The sequence below is a fragment of the Drosophila ficusphila genome, unplaced genomic scaffold (assembly GCF_018152265.1).
Source record: "Drosophila ficusphila isolate 14025-0441.05 unplaced genomic scaffold, ASM1815226v1 contig_106, whole genome shotgun sequence".
NCBI classification, from domain to species: domain Eukaryota; kingdom Metazoa; phylum Arthropoda; class Insecta; order Diptera; family Drosophilidae; genus Drosophila; species Drosophila ficusphila.
In genome coordinates, this window is record NW_025063993.1 from 10,599,675 (window position 1) to 10,624,542 (window position 24,868).

The following is a 24,868-nucleotide window of genomic DNA, read 5'->3' on the forward strand; positions in this document are numbered from 1 at the left end:
TCGAAACTCGAAATGGGATGGCTAATTAATATGACAGACGCAGGACAGGAAGCGGGAAATTTGATTTCCATTTGAGAGGTTCTTTGTGTTTTTGGGAACAAAGCCATGGGTATTTAATGGGGGGTATTAAGAGCCCGAAATCAGAGTTGTGTGGACCCACCTAATGAACCACATGCGAAATCAATTGAAGGGAATCCACCCTGAAAGCAAGGCAACCAAATTTCATTCAATATTTCATTGGACTCCATAAAATCACCGCACTCGATTCAATAATGCATGACCAATATATCTAACAGTTGTTGCCACGAAAAAAATCAACAACCTGTTCGTGTTCGAATGAAATCTTAATAAAAGAAAAACACGCTCGCATGCCGTGGCTGGCTTTTTAATTAAAAATTTAGCGAGCATGACGCGGATAGTTCAAATTTGAAATATCAAGCATACGCCGTGTTGTTCCACTTGAATTCGATGATTACTTTTGAATGAATTCGCCGATATTCGAATATTCCATGCATGACGAGTAAATATTGGTATTGCCCTTGGCAAATTTGGCAACCTTTGATTGATATGCGTTTAAATCGATTCGAGGGCCTTCGAAACTTCGAAGCCGCCTTTTGCATATGTCATTAATTTCAGTGCCCAGCTATGCAAACGGGTAAGACAGCCCACGACATAACTGTCAGGCCTGTCGCCTGTCAGCGCCGCGTCCTTCGCCCTTCGTCCTGCGTCCTTCTTGAGCGCCATCAACCATTCATCGCCGTCATCTCTCTGGTTGATTCCGCTTCATGCCGCCGATGTTTTTCTTATTATTTCGCTAGGCAAATATTCAGAATGTGTGCGTTGATTCTTCTTCGGGCGCATTGCATGAATTACTTTTGCCTTTGTTAAGAACAAACACAATGCCTAAGCTGATGATGGGAGCCTGACGCTGATGCTGATGCTGATGTGCGTGCCAAGGATTTGTAAGCTGTGAAACATTCAAGGATGCGCGACCCACATATATGTGCACGCGAAAAAACTAGGACTGTTGGCTGAAGCCAGTTTTTCGTTTTTTTATTTTTGAATTGTTAGAATAAGTATCGTTGAATTTGAAGTTTACTGTAAGTTAGTTTAGGGCGAAGGCGGGAGCGCAATAAAGCTTTTGTTCGCTCTCTGCGAGTTCGCTCCGTCTTCGCCAACCTTCGGTAAGCTAGGCTTAAGTATGATTGTGGAGAATAGATCATTCGTAAAATTGAGTTGAGTTCGAGCGCACGCATTCTTTTTCTCGTTTTCGTCGTTTTGCCAATAAATTTATTAATTAGCCACCCAAGTTTCGGTTTTTAATAATTAGAAAAACGCTTCTAATTTTTCATGGCGCCATGAAAAATTAGAAGCGTTTTTCTAATTATTAAAAACCGAAACTTGGGTGGCTAATTAATAAATTTATTGGCAAAACGACAACGAAACGAAAAATAATGCGTGCGCTCGATCGAACTCAAATCTATTAGGTCTGAAGTGTCTCAGGTTCTTCAAACCGCCGGGTTTGAATTGACAAAGTGGTTTTCGAACTCACCTGAGGTCACCGCATCTCAGAGCACAGTTAAATCCATACCAATCTCGGATTCAGAGTCGACGAAGGCGTTAGGCATATCGTGGTTGCCTAACGAAGATTCTTTCAAGTTTGAAATTGACAATTCCGTCATGGGTCTCAGAGCGACAAAGCGGAACATACTATCGGTGACATCGAAGCTGTTCGACCCCCTCGGCTTGCTTAGTCCTATCGTAATCAGAGGAAAAATCCTATTGCAGGAACTCTGGCTGAACAAGTTGGATTGGGATGAGTCGATTCCTGTCATTTGGGCGCCGAGTGGCGCCCCCGGGTGGACTAATTAATTAAATAAAAGGCAACAATTTTTTTAAAGTGACAGTGACACAAATAACAAACAATTGCAAGTGATTTTTTTTCTTGTGGTTTTTTTGCTATAAAAATTGCACAAAAATATAAAGTTCTTGTGAAGTACATACAAGTTGCCCGCGACGTGTGGTGTTTTTAATTATTAAAAAACAACAACAAATTCACTCGTGCCGGTCGCGAAATTTAATACCCTAATTCGACGTTTCTGCCACCGACGAGGGATGCCCTGCGATTGTTCAAGTTGCAAAAGGAAAGTGGCAGCAGGATTGAAAGATCCAAACGAAGAACCAAAGGTATTTGTGCAAAAAATTGAAAGCTGAGTTTTGACAAAAAACTAGAAATATTTGTTAATTGTCTAGTGCTGAAAAATTGCACCTCGCTTTCAATTCTTGGCACGTATGTACAAAATAGTAGAGCTAGATTGCATGCAAAATAAAATTTAAACAATTTTAATAATTTCAAAGAGTAGCAAATATTACAGCCATTATATATATATAAATACCTAATATATTTACAAGTGCTAAATTGATATATACTATTTGAACCAATTTGGATGCAACTTTTGTTAAATTGTGTTAAATTATTGCAATCACTGTCGCCCCCCTTGTTTTTAATTATCGTTAAAACCTCGCAAGTTAATAGTTGGGAAGTTAATCTGAGCCGTTATACACAAATAAATAAGCCCTTATATACAAGCAGCTGCAGCGGTAAACTTTTTTCGTTTTCGCTTTCGCTTGGTCGCCGCTAGCAGCGTTGTTGTTGTTGTTGGGTTCTTGTCATTTGGGCGCGCTACAGGTTAACGGACCGTCAAGTGACGCGCTACCCCGCATTCGGTTGGGTATATTGTTTTTCGCCGTCGTTTGCACCCACTATTAATTTTGATACTTCGTGCCTCGATATTCAATTTAAAAATTATTTTCGTTGTTTCTCGCCTCTAAATAATTATTTAATAATAATAATTATTTAATAATTTTTTTTTCGAACAAATTTAATATTTTATAAATTATTATTTTTTTGTGGTTTAATTCGAAAATTAATTTCATTTAAATTTTTCACACTTGGTCCTTTAATAATTTACTTTAATAAATTTGGTTTTTGATAATTTAATTCAAAAATGAGCCAAGAAAAGCCAAAAAGTAACCTGCTTGAAGACTTGAAAGCCAAGTTACAAAATCGAGTAAAAAGCATTCGCCGATTAAGTGATCGACTCGATTCTGGCGCGATCGCGATTAAAGAAGAAGAATTAAAATGTAGATTAGATACGTTAAACGCTGCAATTAATAAGGCAAATCTATTGCAAGAAGAGATAGAAGATATAGATGATGGCGATGAATTTAGAGATGAGTTGGAGGAGCTATCAATTGTTACCAAGGCAAAATTAATGTCGCTTTTGTCGGCCTTGAAGACAGCAAGCGATCCAAAAATTTCCGGATCAGCTTCTGTAGCCCCAACTCGAGCTCGACTTCCGAATTTGGCCTTGCCAAAGTTCAGCGGCAAATATTCGGAGTTTAAAAATTTCATCAGCCTTTTTGAAACTCTCGTTCATCAAGACGACAGCATTCCAGTTATCGAGAAATTTAACCACCTAATTTCGTGTCTCTCCGGTGAAGCCTTAGGGACTATTAAGGCTTATCAAGTCACCGCGAGCAATTATGAGAAGGCTATGGCCAGCCTTAAAAAAGTCTACGATAACGAATGCTTGATTTTTATGAATAATATCTCAACATTGTTCACTCTTCCAAAAATTACGCACCAATCAGCGTCTTCCTTAAGAAGCCTTATCGATACCGTTTCATCAATTTATGGATCGTTGTTATCGATAGGAGATGATACAAAAATATCCAATGCAATGTTGATTTATCTCGTCTTGAACAGAGTAGACCCAGTGACTAAACAAAAATGGGAAGAACAGCTCGATTATGAAACTTTGCCGCTTTGGTCCGATTGTGAGAAGATGTTGAATCGCCGATATCAGCATTTATCTGCTGAGGAAACATCAAAACCAAAGCAAGATAAATTATTTCCGAGCAAACATAATCGAAGCTCGTTTTCGTGTTCTTCGACCAACACTAAGTCCGTGCAAAGTTGTAGCTATTGCAATGCTGGAGACCATGTCCTAGCGAACTGCAGTCCGTTTGGTCGGCTGTCAGTAATGCAAAGGTTCGATTTTGTTAAATCTGCGTCTTTGTGCATCAATTGTCTGCGAAAGGGTCATACGGTTTCCAAATGCAAGGGAAGTAAATGTCGAGTTTGTGGTCGCTCGCATCACGTTTTACTACACAGATATACCGTATCCGAGAATAGCTTAGCGTTGCCACCACCCCAAGAGAGTCTGTCTCCCTCTAAAAGTCAGGATCAGCCTTCCACGTCACATGTTATGCATGCGACATCGTTGGACAGGGTGATTTTGGCCACGTCGATCGTAAGTGTCCGCACGAAAAGCGGTGAATACATTTTGGCTCGAGCCCTTCTTGACTCTGGGTCTCAAGCCAATTTCGTTACAGAAGACCTTGCTCGCCGCTTACAGATCCGTAAAGAGGAATCGTGTATCAACTTACTTGGTATTGGCGAATCCAATTCTCAAGTTAAGAAAAAGGTACACACAGTGGTGAAGTCGCGAATAAATGGTAGTGAATTTTCGTTCGATTTCTGGATTTTGAAATCGATATCCGGATATCATCCGGACCAGTCTGTGAATATCAGTGACTGGAAAATTCCTAAGAACGTACCATTAGCAGACCCCTATTTCTACAAGCCACAAAGAATAGATATGTTGATAGGAGCAGAATCATTTTTCGAGCTTTTAGCTGTTGGTCAAATTAAGCAAGGTCCTGACTATCCAACTCTTCAAAAGACCCTACTTGGATGGGTTGTTTCAGGCAGATACAAGGCGTCTGCCCCAAGAGATGTTGTGAATAGTTTTAGTTGTAGTGAAGAGCTATTAGTATCGATTGATAGCACACTACAAAAGTTTTGGTCACTGGAAGAAATGCCATCTATAAAGAAAATTCTATCACCTGAGCATAAGTTGTGTGAAGAACACTATAGAAAGACCACTCAGGTTTTGCCATCAGGTCGGTTTGAAGTTAGATTGCCGTTTAAATCTGATCCCACTGGATTGGGCAACTCATTCGAGGTTGCAAAAAGGAGATTTCTGTCGCTCGAAAGAAGGTTGTCGCGAGATCCTGAATTAAAGAAAATGTATCTCGAGTTCATGGAAGAATACCTCGCGTTAGGTCATATGTCTCCTACAGACAATAGAGTTCCTTTGACTCCACATTATGTTATTCCGCATCAGTGTGTCCTTAGGCCCCAGAGTACGTCTACTAAGTTGCGTGTCGTGTTTGACGCCTCTTGCAAAACGTCATCTCAGGTGTCCCTAAATGATATCTTGATGGTAGGCCCAACTATCCAAGATGAGTTATACTCCACACTGCTCCGCTTCCGGCTGCACAGGTTTGCTCTGACAGCCGATGTTAAAAAAATGTATCGCCAAGTAATGGTAAATGAAGCGGATAGGCCATTTCAACTCATAGTGTGGAGAAGAGACCCCTCAGAATCCTTGAGATTATACCAGCTCAACACCGTAACATATGGAACTGGTCCAGCTCCATATCTAGCGATTCGGTGTTTAAAAAGGTTGAGTGAATCTGCCAAACTTTCATTCCCTAGAGCTGCTGAAGTGATTGGATCCGACTTTTACGTCGATGATATGCTAACTGGTGCTGCATGCGTCGAGGAGCTCAGATCTATTAGGTCTGAAGTGTCTCAGGTTCTTCAAACCGCCGGGTTTGAATTGACAAAGTGGTTTTCGAACTCACCTGAGGTCACCGCATCTCAGAGCACAGTTAAATCCATACCAATCTCGGATTCAGAGTCGACGAAGGCGTTAGGCATATCGTGGTTGCCTAACGAAGATTCTTTCAAGTTTGAAATTGACAATTCCGTCATGGGTCTCAGAGCGACAAAGCGGAACATACTATCGGTGACATCGAAGCTGTTCGACCCCCTCGGCTTGCTTAGTCCTATCGTAATCAGAGGAAAAATCCTATTGCAGGAACTCTGGCTGAACAAGTTGGATTGGGATGAGTCGATTCCTGTGCATTTGGAAACTGCGTGGAATAAATTGAAAAATACATTGTCTCGTTTGGAAGAGATATCAATTCCGCGGTATGTGCACACCGATCCGATGTCACCGGTTCAATTGCATGCCTTTGCCGACGCATCCATGAGAGCTTATGGAGCTTGCGTCTATATTCGTAGCAAAACTGCAGAAGGTATTAAACTGTCATTACTGACTTCAAAATCTAAAGTAGCGCCGCTCAAGACTAAAACGCTCCCAAGGCTTGAGTTATGTGCCGCTCACCTTCTCGCAGATCTCTGTCACAGAATCAAACCCCCTATTAAAGGTCCCTATCGAACGGATAGTCTATTGGTCAGACTCGGAAGTTACGTTGCATTGGATTCGATCCCATCCGTCTTCTTTGTCGATATTCATCTCGAATAGGGTAGCGGAGATTCAGGAGTGGTCAGGAGAAGCTACGTGGCGGCATGTCCCAACTAACCAGAACCCAGCAGATATTGTATCAAGAGGTTGTGACATAGAGGAAATTAGCGATTCAATCTGGTTTACGGGACCATCCTTTTTGAAGAATGGAGAAGAGACCTGGCCCAAAAATTCACATTTCGTTCTTGATGAAAAGGTCCTAATTGAAGAATCAAGGAAGACTGTGGTAACGATGGCCGCCACGGTACGGAAGTCGGAACTGGTAGATGTCATCGAGGGATTTTCGTCACACCTCAAGCTGCTTAGAGTGTTCGGTTACATGTTCCGCTTTATAAGGAAATGCAGAGACAAGAGTATAGTTTTTGAAAAAACTCTGTCTCCGAATGAGTACAACGAAGCCTTCTTAAAAATTGTCGAGACCATCCAGAAACACGAGTATCACGAAGTTCTTGAAAAAGTTCGGAAGAACTCCAGAGTTGGCCCAAGTCTTCAACGATTGAACCCATTCATTCATGAAGACTCAGGCACTTGGTGTAATTTTTCGTTGTTGCGAGTTGGGGGGGCGATTAGCAAATGCTCCTATAACGTACGATGCCAAGTTTCCCCTGCTGTTGACAAAATGCTCCCAATTTGTGCAGAGCTATGTCCGGCATTTGCATCTAACCAATTTTCATGTCGGGCCACGAGCACTTGTGAGTCTCCTTCGACAGCGTATTTGGATCGTAAACGCTCAGGAGGTCTGCAGTCAAATAGTTCGATCATGTATTCGCTGCTTTAAATGCAAGCCTCGACTAATGACGCAAATTATGGGAAATTTACCCGCAGATCGTCTCCGTGCTCTCCGCCCATTTAGTATCTGTGGCGTTGATTTTTGTGGCCCCGTCTATACGACATTGAAAATTCGTGGAAGGCCTCCGTATAAGTCCTACATAGCGCTTTTTGTGTGTTTTGCGTCCAAAGCGGTTCATTTAGAAATTGTGTCAGACTTAACCACTAACTCCTTCTTATTGGCTTTCCAAAGGTTCGTTGGGCGCCGAGGATGCCCTCGCACAGTCCACTGCGACAACGCGACGAACTTCGTCGGAGCGAGTCGCCACTTCCAGGGCCTTCGGGAGCGCATAGAGAAGGAGGCAGACGCCATTCGAGAATTTGCGTCAAGAAGCGGATGCGAGTTTGCATTCACACCGCCTCGGGCTCCGCACATGGGCGGGCTTTGGGAGGCAGGTGTGAAAACTGCAAAGCACCTACTCCTACGAGCGGTGGGCAGCGCGCTCCTAACCGCAGAAGAGCTGGAGACGGTGCTCGTCGGGATCGAGGCGGCGATGAACTCCCGGCCGCTAGGCGCGCTATCCAACGATCCCAGCGACGGAGAAGCGCTAACACCAGGGCACCTGCTGACAGGCGGGCCGCTATTCCCCATCCCAGCACTCCGGACCCCGGACCAGGCGGGTCTCAGTTGCTTGCGGCGATGGCAACTTGTCTCGTCAGCCAGGCAAATGTTCTGGCGGCGATGGTCCCTGGATTATGTGCTGGGCCTGCAAATTCGGGGCAAGTGGCACCAGGAGCAGCCCAACATCCAGGAAGGACAACTGGTCGTCGTCGCCGAGGACAACCTGCCGCCTCAACAATGGCTGATAGGGAGGATCATCGCCACTCACGCAGGAGAGGACGGAATGGTCAGGGTCGTCGAAGTGAGGACCAGCGGAGGAGGAATTTTTAAGCGGGCCATCCATAAATTGGCGCCGCTTCCAATATGTTGAAGCCGGACGGGCCTTCAACGGGGCCGGTGTTGGCTGAAGCCAGTTTTTCGTTTTTTTATTTTTGAATTGTTAGAATAAGTATCGTTGAATTTGAAGTTTACTGTAAGTTAGTTTAGGGCGAAGGCGGGAGCGCAATAAAGCTTTTGTTCGCTCTCTGCGAGTTCGCTCCGTCTTCGCCAACCTTCGGTAAGCTAGGCTTAAGTATGATTGTGGAGAATAGATCATTCGTAAAATTGAGTTGAGTTCGAGCGCACGCATTCTTTTTTCTCGTTTTCGTCGTTTTGCCAATAAAATTATTAATTAGCCACCCAAGTTCGGAAAATTAAATATTTAGAAAAACGCTTCTAGATTTTCAAGGACAAAATCGGATAGTGTGTAGTAAGTTTATAAAAGCCCTATTAAAAGACTTATTGGGTTTATTGTTCTTTAAAATAGATTTCTGTTGATTCTATGATTGTATATTAATATTATCAAATAGAAAATCAAAGAAAATTATTTTTAATTTTCTTTTAACCTATTAGTTGCATCTTAAAGATATTTTTTTAAGATGGTACAAACCAACTTTCAGACATTTTTCCTTGTGCATTTGCAAGACAGCCAAGAGAAGGCCCAGCAAATGGCGATGGTGGCTGGGAAAATTCCCCCAATGCTAAATATTCAAATCAGTATGGAGACCGAGGCGTTGTCGTATTTTGTATTTTGTATTTTGTAGCTCCTAAACATTTGTCACAATGTCTGCTCGCATCTGCCGGCGTTGGCAAATGGGAAGGAAAAGATTTTACCAACAACTTAGCAATGGCGCATAATTCCAGCAGAATGTGAGTGCGTGGGAAAATAATCTTACGCCTCATTTTACTTAAAGGGAAATTTGTTTTTGCACACAATAATTTGTTTTCTATTCAAATTTCCTTCGACGAAAAAATGTCGGATGTGTTTTGTATGTGAGTTAAGGTGCGGATTTAGGAAACTCAGGCCTGCTGTAATTCCATTTAAGTGCCGAGAATCAATGCCGAAAAGGAGAAGCCGCTGAACGTTAGTCACTTTTGGCCCGAAGGCAGATGAATGGCCCACCCGCTGAAGGGTTTTTTTTTTGTTATTTTTATTTTGTGCACCACCCAGTCTACTCCAAGTGGCACCACTCAACTTCAGCGGGCGAAGTGAGAGCGGCGCAAAGTGGCTTGCCGTTCTGAATTTGCAACAAATGGCAAAGAAAAATCGAAATAGGAATTGAGAAAAAAAATCAAATTTCAAGTGCTAGTCGAGAGCTATTTGCATAATGCGACTGCTGCATGAATAAACCATGTCGGAGCAGGCTCTCCCAATTCGCGGTGTTACCCGCTTTTCCCGCTCCACTTTTCCGGCGTTTTCCCTCTTCATTCTACTGTCTGTGGAAGTAAAACGTTTAAATCAAATCAGGCAGGGAATGTTTTTTATCCCAGCGAAAGCTGCAGACAGCGGAGGTTATGACGATGCCCACATATATATCCTTAAGCCCGCACTCACGCCTCCACAAAGGATAAGGTTGTACGCAGAGAAAAATATTCCAATATTTGTATTGAATCAATTTCAAACTAAAAGTTTTTTATTGATTGATAAGGTAAAACTTGCAAGAGTGTGGGATTTGCTTTAAAGGCTCTTTTCAAATGGGTTTTCCTTGTAAAATTCTACAATCTCTACATCTTTAACCATTTTCTCGGTGTATGCGATAAGGTCCCTCTCGCTTGATTGAACATTTTTCGCCCAAAACAGCTGCAAAGTACCTTTCGGTATCCCCATGCCACACATCGTCCGCCTTTGAGGACAATTTATGTGGCTTTAAGGACAAAAGCGTCTGCCGATGGGCCTTTGCCCTCATAAGTATGCCATGAAAAATGTATAGCGGCGCGCATAAAAAGCGAGCATAAAGGCGAACCCTTTGGAAAACTACACACAGAAACTGACAATGAATATCAAATGTCAATGACAGCCGCAGCGTGGAAAACTATTCCGCAGGACGTCCAGGACTCGGGCCAAATATGAAATAAATCACTGGACGGGTTATTGACACGTAAGCAAATATTTGCAGCCACCAAGGAAATGTCAACTTGTTCCCATCGACCGAGTTCTTCGCTCTGCCATCCGTCCGCTTTCCCCCTCGCTTTTCCACCTTTTCCTGGGCAAACACGTCGGCATGCAAAGCAGTGGGAAAAGTCCCAAGAACTTTCCTCCGGAAAACTGGCAGCCTGCTCGTCAAAACTGCGCTAGCATGTCGACAGCAAAGTCCACTTAATCCAAATTCTGTAAAAATTGTCAGCGCTGGGAAATGGGGAGTTGGTTTTCCTTTAACGTTGACTTTCCCGGCGATAAGGACGGCAATGTCAACCAGCTGACATGTGTGCTAGTGACTGTGTGTGTGTGAGGGCATTTCAGTGGGTGAGAGTGTGTGTGTGTGCTGTTTGCTTGGCTTGCCATGTCATCAATTTCGCCTTGAATTTGTTTACCCGTTTGGCCTGGTGACTGTCATTCCAGCGCAGAGGTCGGCAATCGGGGAATGCCAGGAAAATGAGCTGAGATGAGGTGGCTATTTGCTGTAATTTCAGGACGAAAAGTTTACGGAACAGGGAATGCAATATGCTTCTCTATCGCTAATTAGGCAGTTATGACGAAAGGGGAAAGAGGTACTTTCGAAAGAAATTAAACTGAAATGAAGAAAATATCTGCGTGCCCTAATTACTTCAAGAAATAAAATCTGAGAAGTGAGACAGAGTTTTACTTTAAGTTTCACTAAGGTTTAAATTGAGTTGCATAATAAATCAAACTACCTTATTAAACCATTAATTACAATTATTGATTTATTATTGGTTTCTCTAAGTTATTCGACTTCTTTGCAAGCTTCGTAATCTATATAATGCATGCCATTATTAATTTGAAAATCAGTTTAAAGATTACTTCATTAAATAGAACCATACATTTTCTTCAAACACATTTTCCGATCACACAACTAATGACGAAAGGGAAGGCAAACAGTTTTCAGGTTAACGAAGCTCTCAAAGTTCAACAAAATCATCAGGGTCACGATTATGTCTTCTTGCCAACTCATCCCCTCTTCGTCTATTTTGGGTGATGTCTGCATTTTCCTCTGAGTTCACGCATTTTCCCTCCTTGGTAAGGTATTCAATGCATGTCCTTACACACCAACACTCTCACACACACACATACACAGGGTCCTAGGTTGCCACTCCGTCAGTCAGCATCCTTCAACTCATCGCATCCTTCCCTGGCCCCGCATTCCGCAGTTAAGTGATTGGCGAAATGTATTTGCATAATTTTTACAGATTTCTCAATGGCTGTCATGCATAATGCTCGACGAAGGACCTGCCAGCAGTTGCAATGATAGCTAGGCAGCCTGGGATCCTTGGTTAGCCACCTCCGCTGCTCCACCTTACCTTTTCCACAGCTGGCAAACATGCCAGTTAAGCTCCTCCTGCGGCGATGGTGATGGAAGTTTTTGCATATGCGAATATTTTATGCAGATTTATGTCAACTTTTTGGGCTACGTGTCCTGCATCCTGGCCACGTGCATTTATTGAATTAGTGTGTGTCGGTAAGCCTGCCAGCCAGTGTTGTAAACTGCCCTAAAATGTTGTAAATTTTTCGGGCATCAGCTTGTCCTGACACCGGGTGGAAAATCAAGGCTGGGCTGGCAACTAAGTGGAAAACACGGGCCCAACTGTCGGGCAAACAGCAAAAAGTTGTTTGTGCCCTACTCAGAAGGAGAGCCTCCCTGCCTCCCTGCCACCCCCTCTCCCCACCCCCTTTTCTAACACTGCCCATCCACCCATGCACGCATGTACGACAACAAACATTTGCAATTGTTGTTGCCGATGTCGCCTGTCGCTGAAGCCTGTTTCCTGTCGCGTTGCGACCTATTCCCTCATCTCCTTTGCGTCTCTCTCGTGACCAACCACTGCCCATTTTTCCCGTATTTTCCCCCGATACCCTGTAATTGAGGAAAGAAAAGGTATACCTTCTTCATGAAAAGTTGTGCTGCAAAGAGGCGAAATGGTAAATCAAAAACAAATAGGTGACAAAATCACAAATATAAAAAAATTATTTATTGGTTTTATATTTGTAATCTGTGTTTTTTGATAGCTTTGCAGCTAAATAATATTGTTCCTAATTAAATACCTCATATTTATTTTCTCTAAAAATTGTGCTCTTAACTTTTCAAAAAAATCAACGGATTTTTGGAGTGCCTAACATGTTGACATTTAAAGGGTATCTCTTAGTTAAAATACTCTACCAAAACTTTACTTCTTCGTATTTTTTTTAATGAAAAGAGAAAACTTATCTCCAACTTTATGATGATTTCCACAAAGAGAAAACCGAGAGGCAAGGCAGAAAAAAAAAAGATCTGAAGTTGGAGCTCGAGATTGAGAATGAGAATGAGAATGAGGACGGGAACAAGTTTTTCCTTCTTCAAGTTGTCGCTGCGACTTCTTGTTTGTGTTGTGCGCTGCTTTTCCATTTCCTTTGTGTCCGTGTGTGAGTTTCCCCCTCAAGTCAGCCGAAGACTGAAGTGGGACAACACTTAATTTTGTGTAAGTACTCACTCAGCTCATTAACTGAGCCAAAAAGGAAACTGGGCCTCGTCTCGCACCGGAAAATGCAAATACCGAATTCAAAAGCTCTGGCCCCCAGCGCTGGGGAAATTAAATTTAAGCACCGAAATGGACGTGGACGAAGCAGAGCCACCCGGAAGGGCATGAAGAAAATGGCTAAAGCAATTTACCAGCGGCATCTTCTGGCCAAGTGGTAAAATGGGAATTACAGAGGGGGTGTGCGAATCCGTTTAGTTAGCGCCAAGTGGAGCCATCAATCAGGAGAACACACTCACGCACGCACGCATGCAATCATTGTGAATTAGTCGTGGCGAGGCGAGGGGTGGGGTGTGTGGGTGGTGTTGGGGCTTTCCCGGGGGCCTTCGAGATGCGATCGTTGGCCATAACTCAGCTTGACGCTCCCCGGCAGTTTGTGGTCAACAACAAAGCCAAAAACTGCAGTTTCTGCCGTTTGAGTTATGGCAATAAAATGGCATTCAAAATTGCGGAAATGCCAAACCATGAATTTCTTTGTAGCAGTTGAAGGGAAATAAGGGTCGTGAAACTTGAATAGAAGTGAAATGTTGTTGAGGATAAAGTAAAATTCGGAATCACTTATTGGAATTTTAAAGTTATTTATTAGAAAAAAATATACTAATTTGTATTGTGTATTTTTTTAACAACATTTTTTAAATAAAATTTTCAAGAAATTCCGCATTTGAATTTCTTCAATTTATATTAAAGAATAAATGTGACATTCCCCCTTAATTTGATATTTAGACCAGCAATTTCACATCCGTACAAGGGAAATGTGTCAAATAAGACGTCAAGTGAATTCACTTTGCCCTCGAGTTACAAACAATTTCCGGAACTCGTTGCGCCAAATAAACGAGATGTGTCAGCTAAATAAATCCCACAGACTTTCGTTGACGTCACCTGTGCAACTTCCCACGCTGGCTGTCTTCTAGGATTTCAGGTAACTGCATCCTGTGAATTTTCCATCAGAAGTATCAATACGAATTTTCCTAAGCCCAATAAATCTCCGAGCGACGTCTAGATTCTGTTTTGGTCACAGATAAAAGTGATATGTTCTCCTAAGAAATTGTCACTCATATTTGAGAGTTCTTTGAAGGCAGGACATTGAAATTCAATTTGTGAATTTTTGCTTAAGTACCTGTCAATAGATTTCCAATTTTAGTATCTGTGAGACATTCTTTAGAAAAAGCAATTAAATTCTAATTCCTTTAAGGATTTTCGTTTCAAAGTTGTAATGAGTTTTGGGAACACATCCTTGTTTAAAGCACTTTTTATCGCTTCAAACATGTGAGTAAGATAAAACCACTTCAAATAATTACAATGCACAGGAGGGCAGCAGGAATTACAATATATAAAGCTATCCGAAACGTGAAAAAGAGAGCATCACAATATGAAAATGTATGTAGATGCGGAGACCGCAAAGCACACATAAATATGTATAAACAAACAAAACCACAATGGCGAAACAACATTTCACTTAAATTAGAAGCGAAAATGGCGGAAAAATAATTCAGAGGAAGTCCCCGTCTGAAAGCAGAACCACACGATTTCAGACAATAATATCTGTGTCAGCCGCAACAAAACAACAACGGCGGTGGCAGCAACAATGGTCTACCGAGGGGCATGCCCCCGCAGCCCACTTCAACCCTTGGTGGCCAGGTAAATGGCGGGCTAAGCACCAGAACTCAAAAACTTAAATCTCCGTGTAATATTTTTCCATAAAGCCGTAGGAGTTGGGAGTTCTGGCCACATATTTAATGCAGCAAGTTGAGCTGGCAAGCAGGCCAGGCCAGCAGGTGCTGATAGAACTCATTCGAGTTACTGGAAAAGTTCCATGGAGTTGGAGAGCTGAGAGGAGAAGTAGGAGGAGGAGAGTAGGTAGGAGAGGTAGCAGGAGGATCAGGAGGAGGAGCCACTGGAGTAACTGGAGCATGCAAAGCACATCCGAGTGGATGCAATGGGTCTCCGGGGAGCGAACGGAACGACCGCTGCACTGGTGCGACAGGTTTAAAGAGGTCAGCCGGCTGAACAATGCTTGAAACGGACCCAACTGGGCATTCGCTTTCTGGCCAGGAAGCGCTGCAGCCGAGTCACCAGGAAAAGTTGCCCATTCAACCAATTAGCCAGAGATTATTTCATCGATTTTTGTTAACTCCCCAGGCGAACGGAATTGCCAGGGGGAAAAGAGGATTTTCAGCCAAAAGCACAGGGAAAAAAGGTATAATTTTTAGATTTACTAAATTTATTGAAAATAATTAGTTCGTCGTAAATTAGGATTATTATGCGGAAGGCTAGGGAATAAACTCAATTTATTTTGATATGATTTGACAATATTATTCGGAATGAATAAGTTGGGATGTAAATGTAATAGGTTTGTATTGTTTTTAGACACAATTTTTAATCTGTCTCCCGTTAAACCAACTCCAAATTCGTTATTTTATTCAAGAATACATTCATAAAAAGTATTTCATATATTCCAAGCTTTTAAGTTGACCATATGTGGTTATATTTATTTTTGTATTTTTTCGCTGTGCAAAGGCGAAACAAAGCCACTTTGGCGCCCAAGACAAAGACAAAGCCAACGCAGCGGGAGATTCTGAATTCCCCAACCAACTTGGTTGCCCGCCCGCTGCTCCAACTGGCTTTTGTGCGGTCCAGGATCCCCGGCACTGCATGTGTGATAAAAAAGGATAAGAGGGAACTTTGGCACGCCCATTCCAGAAGCAACAGCAGGAGTAGGAGCAGGAGCAGGAGCAGTAACACCCTGACACCAGGACACCCTAACACCAGGACACCAGAACACCATCCGCTGGAGAAGCCAAGACAATATGCTCACGGCTCCATGGATAACTTCGTGGTTTGACAAAGCGACGACGACGATGGCGTTGGCGTTGGCGTTGGCGTCAGCATTGCATGAAAAATGGCACTTGATAAGGTGCCCCGGGGGTGAATGTGGCGGTGGGTGGGCGGAAGGACGAAGGAGTCATCCTGCCGAGCAGGAAGTGTGAAGCGGCGTGCATAACAAAATGGAGCAGCAGCCTCCAAGTTTGTGTGTGCTGTTTTGGGAGCAGCGCCGTTGCATTCTGCCCCGCGGGCCGCCATTTGTCTATCCGCGAGTTGCCTAACCCTCTTTTTCCCACTGAGTAAATAGCAAAAGGCGCGTAAGGATACGCTGGCGAGGACCAAAGGAGCGAGGACCACAGCTTGGCCCACTCCTGTGGCTTATGGCCGTAAGTAAGTGGCTCTTGGTTAGTTCGTTTGCGTTGCCACTTCCGCATCACGAGCGCCGTTGTTGCGGCAGCAGCAGCAGCAGAAAAAGCAGGAGCAGCAGCGAGTCCTGTCCACCGTCGTCTTGTCTTGTCCTAATTTGGCCACGTTCCGTTTCCCAATTGGCTGGGAGCTGGGTAAACAATCCGGCGAAACATCGGGGTGACCCCTTAATCACCGTAATCAACCTAATGGATAATAACCGGCGGAAGTCATAATTGTGCAGCTGCAACTGTCAGTCATAACTGTCAACAAGGATTACGAGGAGAGCCAGCGGAACGAATCTGGAGCAGAGAAAGGAGGTCCTCGCTGCACTTATTTATTGCCATCAATCTGCAAATGGAAGAGTTTCCTTGCGGAGGGGATTTTGGTTTCAGAGTGGATTACTAAAAGTTATGGAATCTTTTACTTGAACAAGTTAATGAAAAGGATATGTAGGGATTTACTTCTTGTGCGCAACTCCTTGTAAGGGCTTATCATTTGATTTCCCCTGGAGCAAGACACTCCCCAACGAACTGCAATCAAGTTCGATGCTCGACCTTTGGCTGACAAAGTGCCCCGGCAATTTGCAACATAATGTCACAATGACGCCGCCGCCGCGCAGGATGCTCATTGTGTGTGATGGCCTAATCAAGGACAGCCGGCTAAGGAACGAAGACCTGCAGCTCTGCAGTTGGGTGTACCGTGACTGCACTGCCAATCGCAGCAAATCAGCGCGGAATTACCTCATCGATGGGGCCAAGAGGATGGAGAATTGGAGGATCAGAGGAGGACCCAGGAGGACAGGAAGACTATAGCATACTTTTCTGGGCCCTCAGCTGCGCACGTTGCAAATTAACTTAATGCTGGATTTTCTCGGTGGTCGGGGAGAACGGAGAACAAGGGGAACTCGGATTGCATCCTGGCAAGTTTGCTTGTCTGCTTCCGCTTGGCAAAAGTGTCCTTGAGTGCTGCTAATGCCGTTGCAATGGGAAGGAAACGGAAACTGCCGACGAGACAACTTGCTCTCGCACACACACACTTAACGAACGGGCTAATGGCTGACTCCTTGCCACTTGGCAACTTTTTTGCTTGTTAAGTTTTTAATAAAATAAGAGATTCCTCATTTCCCCCGCTCCCACCGCTTTTCCCGACTTCGAGTGGCTGCACTTCATCTATCCAGAGATAACTTGCCGCATGAAAACATCAACAGCAATTGAGGCGGCCCCTTCCACTTTCTCCAGTGAGCGGATATTATAAATTTTCAATTTCATATCCTTGCTCTTGGCTTTCTTGCTCTTGGCTTTCAGCCTTTTAGTCGGCGTCTTGGGTTCTTGGGCATTTTCGCAGCGCTCTAATGAGTTTTCCCCTATGCTGAAGCGCTTTAAAAGAAAATATGTTTGCTTTGTGGTTCTGCATCCTTCGCATTATCTGCACACTTACACGTACAGTTGCGGTCAAGAAAATGTAGCTGTGGAGTCGACAGGGTTTACTAAAATGATAATTCTTCCATGAACAGTAAACTATTTAAATAATATTTTCTATTATATACATGAACGCTTTTGGTAAAAAATAAATTTGTATTTTTAGAAATCATTATTTAAATCGTATGCTATGAAATAGAATTAAGTTATATAGCTAAGTATTAAAACTAGGTACTATTTTCTGTTGAATGAGCTCCCATTTTGACCACCGCTGTACATGTTCATACACTGCATTTCGATGCGAGACTCCTGCTCAAGTACTTCGCCACTTTACTTGGTCCTTTTTTTTGTGCGATATGATGAGAGCGTATCCTTGAGTCCTTTTTCCAGGTCCTTTTGTTTTCTGCCCGCAGGATGAGGAAGGTGCTCAGGCATGCCAGAAGCAGGATAAACGCAAAGGTACCGACCGTTTGGCCAGGAATGTGGCGGCGGTGGATTTACGTTCCATTCATTCTGCATACATATGCTGATTGCTATTTTCTCCATTCTCATTTTGTTCGGCGCTTTGTTGCCGCACTTTGCGAATTATGCCATCGATTTGGGTTGCCTGTGCTGATGTTTTCCACGAGTGGAAACTTTTGGAAGTTCCCTTAAAACGTTAAATAAAGTTGGTCTGCTCGCTTGCTAGTCAACTAATTTCAAACGCAACTTTTATTCTTTTTTATTTGATTTGATTATTTAAATAGTAAAGGCATGATGGAGGAAGTCATTTTATTACAAATAAAAGTCAAATGAACAGGAAGTATTTATTTCGAACCAACGAATATTGACAAATGACCAGTTGTCAATGCAAAATTATTGTTCTTTAAAGAGTCGTTAAAAACGAAAAACAATTTCAGAGTCAGGGATTTATGCCAGCCTTTTTTAAGCTGCCAGTTCAATGAGATTTTACTGAAAACCCTGTTTGAGGTTTATAAGTACATTAAAAATTCCCGAGCTTAAAGAAACTCACTCGTTTATCCGCTTCTGCAATTTCAATAATGCAAATTGAAAACCGTAGAAAAAAGAAATTATCCTTTCCCGGGCTGCCACACTCGCGTTTAATTTACACTGTTCTTAGTGGAAGCAACGCAAGTTGTATTTAATTTAATTGCGCATAATTTGTATTTTTTACTGTTGACGTGACGGGTGACTGCATTTGCAGAAGTCAGGAGAAGTAAAAGGGGGTGAAGAAGGGGGCGTTGGGAATATGAATTACTGGAAAAAAAGGAAAATGTCAGGCGCGCAAAAATGTCAACACGACATGCAACAACATGGACCGCAACAACAGAAACTGCAACAACAATGGGCGAAAGTATGCAACTGGTAGAAGGAAAGGTAGGTGGGCGGAAAAGGGGGTGTGGCCATAGTACACGGCTATAGTACAGTAGTTTGCAGCTGCCGTTGACACAGATTTAAGACACACAAACACACACACACACACTTACACGCATATGCAAAAATGTGGCCATAAATAAGCGCTGCATACTTTTAAGCATGCATTAAATGAAATTGTGGGCGTGGCAGGCAGGTTGGCAAAGGGGCTGTGCGAGGGGTTCGACTTTAGTTGCATTTGAAGAGGCGGCTTTTAGACGATCCGAGTGGTGCCCCAAATCGATTTTGGATAGGCTATTACCGCACATATTGCATAGGCCACACTCGAGGGCGCTTATTTGGGGTGGCGCCCACGTAAGGGTTAAGCGAAGTGGGCCACCCAAATCGATGCGACTTATAGGTGGTTAAGTAATTCAGTCGACTCGGGTGATAATGGGCCAGAATTACCATAGCTTGGGCGCACGAAACATTCGCAAGTGCAATGGGGATTCTAAAGGGAAATCTTTTGGGAGCTAATGCAAAAATAAATGATCGATTAAAAGTGAGTGGAGAAATATAGCTTTTAGTTATGATATTCGTTGTGAAATTCATAAATTTGTAATCTGCTTGTATTTCTAAATTAAAGATCTACTATCTCTTTCAGAATACAAATATTTTTAAGTCCCAATAAAAGTTACTTTAAAAAGCAATTTGACTTCTCTGAAAAGTCTTTAGCTTAAGAAATTTCTTAAACTGAACTTCCTACAGTAATTCCCACATTTTGGCTAGCTCTTGACAGCAATCAGCAGGGCAAACACAATTTGGCAGTGGTGTCCGAAGAGTTTTCCCGGCAGTGCAGTGCCTCATTAGGACGTGCCACCCCTGAGTCCTGGCAGTCAACCGGCTGCAGTGCATCTGCTGCCACTTGGGGGCGTGCGAAAGTTGAATTTTAATTTAAATGTGACCAACTTTATGACTCCGGAATGAGTTCAACAGGCGAAGAGGAGAGGCTCGAGTTGAGGCAATGATGTTTGCACAAAAGTCCTCTGACCGAGGAAAAACATAAACACACACACACACCCACTCACCCACGCACACACAAACAACTGGGAAGCGGATGCAAATGATGTACTCACACATACACACTCACATTCACATTCCGGCATTACTTTGCATAACGCATATTTCCGGTAGCTGATTTCGATTTAAATGCAGTTGCGCTCTCCTTATTGAATTTTATTTGAAAGAATTTCCGCTATTCGATTGTAAATTCAGTGGAGCTTATTTTATAACCGAATAAATAAATATTTCTGTAGCGGCTTCTGTTTCTGTTGGGCGCTTCGTGTAATCATAAATAAAAAGCAAATTGTTTTGTGGCCATAAAAACGCTGGCAGATCTCTGCCGGAGAAAACTTGTTTATTTGCAGGACTCGCTGTCTGTTTGTATGTGTGTCTGTTTGTTTTGTGTTTAAAAGAAAATTTCTCTCATTGCCAGTTTGTTGTTGTTTTTTTTGGTTTTTTTTGCTGGATCTTTGTGGTGCGTAATGGGGCAGCTGGTGCAGAGGATTTGTGGACGGAGCAGGTCCTGGAGCTTTATTAGAGCCAACTTTGCTGCGGAACGTGCCAGGCAATCCGACAGGATATATGTATAATAAGGATACGCCGGCCATTAACACAACGTCTTTTGAGGCAAATCCTCCGGCAAATAAAAATAAACACATAACACATAAACAGAGGACAAAGGACAAAGGGAGCCGATGAAGCTGGCGAAGACGGCAATTTGCTTATGCCTGCTATAATTCATATCCAGCAGTCCAAACAAAATGGAACAACATACACGGATACACTGAAAAACAGTGATAAGATGTTCATTTTTGAAAGATTTTTAGACGAAAGCTTCACAGATTTATTAACTTTCTAATAAATGTTTTCTTTGGTTTTTTAGGTTCAATAGTTTTTTTAATCTTAATAGATTATTTATTATTTTCTTAACTAGCCTGGAGCATATATAGGAATATAATTTTTTGCCAGTTTATTTTTTAATAAGCTGTTTTTTTTCTGTGCACCCACGCAACTTTGATAGAATAATTAAATTGAAATTGCTTGGGACACACACAGACACGCAGAAAACGACAATGAGACGAGTGAAAAGGAATCGTATCCAGAACTCGTTTATGCCACAATAATAATTCGAAGACATTTGTATAAATTTGCAATTGCATTTTATTGGCCCGTCCTGTGAGTCATAATATTTGCATATGTGCGTGCGTTCGGCATACATAATGTGGCCTTTATGGCTGGTTGCGTATACGCAACGTGGTAAATGGCCAAATCAATGCAATCAGTTCGAGAAATTGACCAAATATTGTTGCTAAGACAAAAGGCCTCTCGTCTGATCAATTCGTTCAATTATATATGGTATACGAGTAGGAAACATATATCAGATACGACTTGTGTTTTACGCACACACGTTTGTTTGTTACCACAGCACAACATGATTCCATTTTCATTTTAGTTGGAAATGCTTTTCCTTTGCCCATTTGGCAGCCGCAAATTATCATCAGCTGGCGAAGAAGCTTTAAAGAAAACTGTTGACAATGCAGAGACAGCAGCGGCGCAACAACAATTTCATTGACACACTTTTCCCCAGTTTCTTCTGCGCCGGAAAAACAAGAGAAAATGTTGACTAGCAAAATCGATGGCCTGAAAAAGCCGGGCGAGAATAAAACAAAATAAAAACCGAAAGCAACGTCGCAGTAAATCGCACAGAATTCTCCTCCCTTCGCCATGGCACTTCCCTTCCCGAATCTGTGGCAGTTGTACGTGTCGTTTGGCTGCAGTTTTATTTGCTCGGCCATAATGCAAGTTTATGTTTATGGCCCTGCTCCGGCGGGCTGCTCGCTTTTCTGCTGTCCCAGCTGCAGTTTCCCCTGACTCTGGCCATTGAATTTAGCTGATCTTGCACTCGACTGAGCGGAAAACACACAAAGTCCATAGCTCGGCGAAAAACAATAAGTGGGCCAATGGCTCTGAGTTTTCCTGGGAGAAACTGGACTTACCCTAAAGGTTCATAAATTTCAAATTATTTTGGTAAAGTGATTAAGTTATTGAAATTTCTTTTGGACAGCGTACAATAGAATTTTACTGGAGTCAGGAAGATAACTAAAACAAATATATCCTAAATAAGTTGGTTTGTTTATTCTGGGTGGAAATGTGTATTTCTAAACTCAAACAATTAACTTTATTGCTTCGTTCCATAATCCCTTCAAACTGAGAGTCAAATGGAAAATTGTGTATTTTTAAACTCAAACAATTGACTCATTGCTCTGCTTTCTAATCCCTTCAAACTGAATGAAAGGCCAGCTAATACCCTTTCACTTCGGGAGAACGCTTTCCCGCTGACCCTAATCGTTGGCACATGACGTCGCAGCGACTTTCCCGCTGTTGCAACCGTTAAAAATAGATTTCGCCTGGCATTTTGCAGGCCAGCCCCCAAACCAGTGGCAGCAGCAGCAAAATGGGGATTCTGCTGCTGCTCCAGCTGGGAGTCCTCTTCCGAAGTCAGGACCTGGACTTGGGCACGTTTCCCTTGTCCCTTGTGCTGAGCAATGAAATGCTCTAATGCCATTTGCAAGTGGAACGGAAGGGAAAAATGAAAGAGGGGCGGGCATTTTCACAGGCTGCGATGTTGGCTTTCCAGCTAGCAGACAGACGGGCGACATTTCTTTTTTCGGTGCGATATAAAAATGGAAAGTTGGCATAAAAAGTAAACAGCAGATGGCGAGCAGAGGGGCGCAGGGCGAAGGTAACTAAACGGAAAGCAAAAGCCAATGCTGCAGGAGCGAAGGAAAATGCCAGTAACTGCAGTAGTAACTGGAGGATGGGGCGAAGTCACTAAATCAGGTCAGGGATTTGGATGGCGAATGCCTCGCTCGGCAGTTTCCCTTCTTTTTTTCGGTGTTGCTTTGTTTCGTTTTCCTTTCGGCTTTCGACGGTTTCCGTTTTACTTCTATTTTTCGGCGGCCCTAGGAAAAAAGTGAAATTGAAATTACGTATACGCCGCGGTGGTCCCGATGCAAGCATTAATTTAATTACAGCCAAAGCAAGCCAAGCCCAGCCAGCAGACGACAAACAACAAATTGAACTGAAAAGCCGGCCAAATGAGTGCGCCACATATTCAAGTCTCTTTATGCTTTGTGTGTCACTGGAGCAGTCAGTTGGCAGTTGGCAGCTGGCTGGCTAAAAGGGGCTTCTGGGTTGGCCAGAAGGGTTGGGTATTTGCCCGACAACCGCAAGCTGCATTTTTAATTGCGCACACGTGCGAAGCAGCAGCCCCAGGAAAACTGAACGAGCGGACCGGCCGAGGGGGAGGAGCTGTGGAGCGGAGGAGCAGCTGGGAAAGCCGCCCGGAGGATGTGGCAGCTCTACTTGAACTCATTCGGCGTGGAAATTATGGCACGCTCAAGTTGATTTTGACAGGCAGCAGGCGCAAGTATTCCCAGCACAAAACTGAAACTCAAACACACACACAACCACACACCCCACACACACACACACACACTGCCGTACGCATCCTTGAATCCTGGAAAAGTTTTGCGAAAATGTTCGGCACGTTCGGCGGCCGCTGCTTACATTGCCGGGTTCTGATCCTCCTTTGTCGTACAGCAAACAATTTGGAAAATTCTTTTTAAAAGTCCTTTTTTTATTACTGGACTCAAAATTAAAATTCCCCCATAAAAGTTAGTTTGTGTTTACTAACTAACTAATAATCCCAAAACCCTGTTAGATATAAAAAGCGATTGCTTAAGAAATTGCTATTTAGACAGCTGTGTTTTTTTCTCTGTCTCAATAAGTGTCTAACTAACAAACAGCAAAAGGAAAGCCAGCTCCTTCTGGGCAGGCTCTTAATTGATATGCAATAAACATTGGCCACCGAGCGGCAGAAAGGCAAGCGAATCAATGGAGGATCTGGATGTTTGACTGACAGACAAAAGCTGGCACAACTCCGACAAGTAAATCCGGTCAGGACTCCATTTTTGCCCGCATTGCCACTTTCTCGTCTTCTGTTTTGTTTCCCTTCCGACGCTCCCATTTCCGTTTCCCTTTTCCCCTTTTCCCCATTTCCCTGCGCCTGTCAGCCATTCAAGTTTAATGCGCTTAGTGGCTCTGACTCCATCTGCGTTTCTGTTCTGTTTCTGGCCAGGTTCTGTACTGTCTTACTTTGTTTCCTTGAATGCTGCTCCTCCTATTGGAATTGTGTTACATTTAAGAAAATCGAATTACATCCCATTTCGGTAAATTAAGCAAAAATCGTTGCCTTCTAATTGAGTCTTTGTGGTCGAGACCCAAAACTCTTGAGATGAACGCAATGTAAATTGTATAACAAGCACATTAGACCATAATTAAAGTGCTGATGCAGATGGAAATTGTTTACTGTTAAATAACACTGTGCGACAAAAAAATGTTTAAGTTGATTTTTTCTTATTTTTCACTTCTACTAATCAAAATAAGAATACAAGTTTGTGGATTTGTTAATATCAATAGCCAATCAGCTTCTACGCACACTCAAATGTCCCAAAAACGCGTGTTTTTGCATATTTCACAGCCTTATAATCACATATTGGGAAAATATTTTTTTACCGTTATAAGCGTTAATGCAAGTTCAATATCTATTAATTAAAATGTATTAAGCAAATATACCGTTAGGCTTTTATCACAATGCTTTAAAAATTTTTTCTCCCAGCTCTATACTCTGGGCGACTACGTATGGAACTTGTTACGCGAGGATACCTCTGAAAAAGCTAAAAAAAATCAGAAAAAAATTTCACTTTTAAAAAAAATAATAGTTTATTGGAAGTAAAAAAAAAAAAAAATATTTTGTGTTAAATATTTTCATAATAATAATTTCATAAAATTTATCATAAAAAAAGAAATCCTATCACTTAGAAGGTGGCATAAATATTTTTGTGCATAACTTATGCACCTTAACCGAAAACAATCAAAAAAGTAACTTAAACAAAGATTTTGTTAAATTTTGTCGCACAGTGTAATCAGTAATAATAGCTTCT

General features: G+C 42.6%; 1 protein-coding gene across 5 annotated transcripts in view; it reads right to left on the bottom strand.

The window, feature by feature from the left end:
* LOC108088251 overlaps window positions 1-24,868 on the bottom strand; it is a 77,528-nt gene that overhangs the window by 20,537 nt on the left and 32,123 nt on the right. The window contains exon 1 of one of the 5 annotated variants that reach the window (XM_043208378.1): window positions 1,553-1,606. The exons of the other annotated variants lie outside the window; for them this stretch is intronic. The gene's annotated coding sequence lies outside the window, so the exon portion shown is untranslated. Of the gene's footprint in view, window positions 1-1,552; window positions 1,607-24,868 lie in introns of those variants that run through there. 5 annotated transcript variants of the gene reach the window in all.